Below are 4,553 nucleotides of genomic sequence, written 5' to 3' on the forward strand. Positions count from 1 at the left end.
TGTGTGTGTGTGTGTGTGTGTGTGTGTGTGTGTGTGTGTGTGTGTTTGGGTGCGTACATGGGTATGTCTGTTTGTGTGTCCATCTGTCTTGTGATTAGACCCAAGTGACAACCCAGACAGCAAGACGACATTGAATAAACGTTGATATTTCATCAGAACCATCAGAATGGTTGATATCAATTTTTCAACCATAAATAAACATTGAATCATCATTGCAATATAGATGGAACCTGATGTTGATGACTATGACATGGAAACAACGTTGATTTATAATCGCTGACTGTGGTTGATTTAGCATCTATATCTGGTTGATCTGGCGATGACACCAGTGTTGATAAACGGTTGAAGAATGGTTGACCTCAAAAATACATTGATTGAAAAACCATCGATTTATGGTTGACAAGGAGACTGCATGCAAGACAACATTGAATAAATGTTGATATTTGATCTGAGCTGTGAGACTGGTTTATATCAGTAGTACTGAGAGACATAATTCCCCTTGCAATGTACAACAATTTTATGTTGTTTTCAGTGGCCATGCATCTACTTTTGTCTCCACAGTCATCTAAACAGATAATTGATTTTCCTCAAGAACTGTTAATTTCATTTGTGAGGCACTTTGGGCAGTTGTATGGCAGAAATGAAATAACATATAATGTACATCAGCTGACACACTTGGCAGCAGAATACCATCTCTTTGGTCCATTAGACAACATATCAGCCTTTCCATACGAGAATTACTTGGGTCAGCTGAAGCGCCTGTTGCGCAAGCCTCACTTGCCTCTACAACAAGTGATTAAAAGGCTTTCAGAAAAACCTGTGCAGACCACAATCTCTGTCAAGACAGGACACAAATTCATGCATCCTCACCATGACGGCCCACTGACATCTTGCACTAGACATGGAGAGCAATACCGCAAGCTCCAAACAGAGAAGTTCACTTTGTCATCCAAGTCTGGGAATAACTGTTTTCTGATTCTTGACGACATTGTACTTATTGAAAACATTGTCAGGATCCCAGAGGCTCAAGAGACCTTTGTCATCTTTCGAAAGTTCACCAACAAAGAGTCCTTCGCCCAGTATCCGTTTCCCTCTGAGAGGATTGGGGTGTTTACAGTTTGGGGGCTGAACATGGCAGTCAGTGTGGCAAAGCTTCAGCATATTGTCAAAAAGTACATACTTTACCCTGACAAAACACAATTTATTGCTGTCCCAATTGTCCATACCAATTAATAAAGACATGAAGTTTCCAAAAACTTCATTTGATCTGTCTGATAATTAATGAAATCGGTTCCCTTTTTTTTGCTTGTGTGTTCAATAGTCTGCCTCAAGATGAGTGAGAGGACAAACAAACAATGGTACATAGTTAAATTTAGTAGTGGTGCTGTAGAAATTATTCCAAGCACTTGGATTGATGGGGATGAAGTGTTCTGGCCCCCACTCACCCCCAAGGACACCAATAAGCTCCATTCAGTCATCAGAAACAGGGAGCAGCCAAGGCCTGGATGGCAGATTCATAAGCCTGTGAAGGTCCTCAGCAGCCATGGTGGGTTTGACTCAGACGTCTGCACACAGGTCCATGTTTGAATGATATGAAAAATATTGATTACATTATATTACATTATAAACATTGTCGTCAATAATATTAAAATACTACAGGGCCTACACAGTATATGAATGTAATTTTTTGTTCTTGACATTAACTGTACCTGGATGTTGTACTGTAATGTAGGTGACCATGCTGAGGCAAACAAATGGCTGTCCAGGTATCTCAGCGGAGACTGTGACACAACAGACATTCAGTCCGAAGACGAGTGTACTCCTCAGCTGAAAAGAACAAGAAGGTGATACGATCTGTTAAAGTTAATACTGTTTATTGATGTACTAGCAGACACTTCTGTCCACAGAAAGGTGTTAATTGAATCATTTTTGTTGATGTTTGGGCCAAAGCCTTCGGTTTCCATGCCTAACAATTAAATGTATAATTTCCTCACTTTTGTCGAGGGGTTTGCAAATGCTCAACCTTTCACATATTTCATGTTACCTCTGTGGCATAAATGTAAATGTGCAGTTCAGGTTAAGCTTCATTACCCCTTCTGTAAACAAACAGCCACTTGATTTTCTAAACTGAATGACTCCACAAAACATGCTAAATGTGGAACATGCAGATTAATTTTCACTGAAAAAGCAAATGCCAAACTAACAGTCGTGGGTGTAGCCAGATTAGAAGTGTGTTTGAGGCAAAATATAGCCCATTTGGAAAACAATTGGTTTACTAACAACCACTATCTATCCGCATGCCTGATGGTTGCCCAAACCCTGGTAGAAGTGGTCGAGGGGGAGTTTGACTAGTACTTGTAGTCCCAAAAAAAAAATCATTTAAAGCAACACTAAGGAACTTTCAGTTTTCGTTGATTTTGGCGGCGCCAGTGGACAAAAGCGGTAGTGTTTTGCCTGACCGAATACTACAGTTCCCATGAGGCCGAGCACGTGGTGTCGTAAATTGCTGCTCCCGGTGGCATGCTGTCGGACTGAACTCGCCTACATTTGTTTCCAGTGGCTGTGTGAAGGATGGATAGCAACGAGGTCATGATCTAAATGAATCTAACGGTGGCTAAACAATGTTATATCATGATGTGACGCATGCCGTAAAGCAGTTCGCACATTTGGAGCTTTTTAGTGTGCAGGGTTCCTACCACCCTCCTCACAGCTGCTCAGTCCAAGTGAAAGCAATACTGACGCCCTCAGCCCGTGACAGAGGGTCATTCAACTAGTTTTAAGTCGAAGTATCATCACAAAAGATATTAAAATGTTTTATTAAGGTTGAAAAGTTCCTTAGTGTAGGTTTAAAGGGTCAGGTTTTTTGTTTGTTCAGGAAATTCCTCTCTCTTTATACGTGTGTCTTTATATGTGTGTGTGTGTGTGTGTGTGTGTGTGTGTGTGTGTGTGTGTGTGTGTACACATCCATATGTGTGTATGTGTACATAATCAAAATTATTTCTCCTTTGTGGACTTATAGGCCGAATCCCAGATATTATTCAGAATCTGACAGTGGTGAAACCCAGGAAAGACTCCCACAAGCCCCCAGAATTCTGTATCCAGGTAAATGTGCGTGCGTGTGTGAGTGTGTGTGCACGTGTGTATAATGCATGATTTGGCAGAGCATTAAGAATCTGATTATCATCTCGTATCATCTCCTCACCTCCAACCATCCAATCAAATCTAGCCTCATCTTCCCCCAAAACATACGAGACCCTCCAATTTGGTTGTCTCTCTGAGGACCTCTTTCAGAAGAGTTCTGTCTCTGGCACCTTCATGGAAGAGTTCCTAAGCCAAAGTTTGCTGGCCTCACCAACTGGAATGCAACTCCCACAGGAGTCATCTCCTGCAGGTATATTTTAAAAAGAAACATTTAAATATCGCAATTTTGGAAATTTTAAAATTCAAACGTGCTAAAAACCCTGTGAAATGGTCTGCTTTCTATCCTCATATTAGTTGCGGATTCAAGGGACAATGCACAGCAGGCCTTAAAAGGCAAGTGCAACAATGTTATTTCAACTTTCCTCTGTGCTTTTCACTAACAATAAGCCGCCAACCTTCAATAGTTCAATTGACAAATTGCACATAAACTAAATATTTTAGTTTATAGGCAAAATTAAGAACATACCTGGGATCAAACATGTGGGACCACAACTCATGTCACCACTGAACTGAGATAGCAGAATTGTTAATGTGAAATACTGTCCTTGGAGGGCGTTTCTTCTCAACTACATTTACACTGTGGAACAAAATTTGTTATGTGAGCTGGGTATGGTGTAGTTATGTTGGAAGAAAAAGCAGATCTGCAGAACTGAGAATACTGAAACAGATCTTTTACATATTTTCCTACATCTAAACATGACTGGCATTTCTCTCTCTCACCTTATATTACACATACAAATAGTTAAATTGTTGTTAGATTGTTTATAAGAAAGTTAAAATGAATGGGATTCCAAACCACTAAATTGTAATACAGGGTGATGAAAAAAAAAAAAAAAAAATTAGAATATTTCTACATATTACTGACATTTCTAAATTCAGTGGGGTGGACACTTATAGTGCATGTTTTTCAACAGATGTGGCGATGCGGAGACTCCTTACTGCTGTAAGTGAGCTGACCAAAGAAGTCAGGGACCTGCGGCAGGAGTTCCGAGAATTCCACCAGTCCTGCAGGTGTGGCCAGGCTGTAGCGCCAGTGGGACCTCAGCTGGGGGTGCCCTTCGGCTTGCCATTGTGCAATTTAGAGGCACTAGACCAAGCAGAGGCCGCTCTGCAAACAGAGGACAACCAGGGAGCAATGGTAGGTTTATATCCACATTTTAAGTAATGGAAAACTCAAGTGATCCACAATTAAAACAATGAAAGTAATAAAATACATGTACATATGTTCAATAATGACAGTATTTTTATATTAATAATTAGGCCTATTTGAATTTGTATTTACTCTCAAACGTATTGATTCCACATTAAAGAAAAAAAAGGAATTACAATGCCAACACAATCACTTTCACAAA

The 4,553-nt window shown here is 40.2% G+C and overlaps 1 long non-coding RNA gene across 1 annotated transcript; it reads right to left on the bottom strand.

The window, feature by feature from the left end:
* Nucleotides 1–1,467: 1,467 nt before the first annotated feature.
* On the bottom strand, nucleotides 1,468–4,330 carry LOC115385874 (uncharacterized). The gene is made up of 3 exons (XR_003931199.1): nucleotides 4,141–4,330; nucleotides 1,710–1,827; nucleotides 1,468–1,565 (listed from the first exon to the last, which is right to left on the bottom strand). It is a non-coding gene; the product is annotated as an uncharacterized LOC115385874 (long non-coding RNA).
* Between the last annotated feature and the right edge of the window lie 223 nt (nucleotides 4,331–4,553).

The sequence above is a fragment of the Salarias fasciatus genome, chromosome 3 (assembly GCF_902148845.1).
Source record: "Salarias fasciatus chromosome 3, fSalaFa1.1, whole genome shotgun sequence".
NCBI classification, from domain to species: Eukaryota; Metazoa; Chordata; class Actinopteri; order Blenniiformes; family Blenniidae; genus Salarias; species Salarias fasciatus.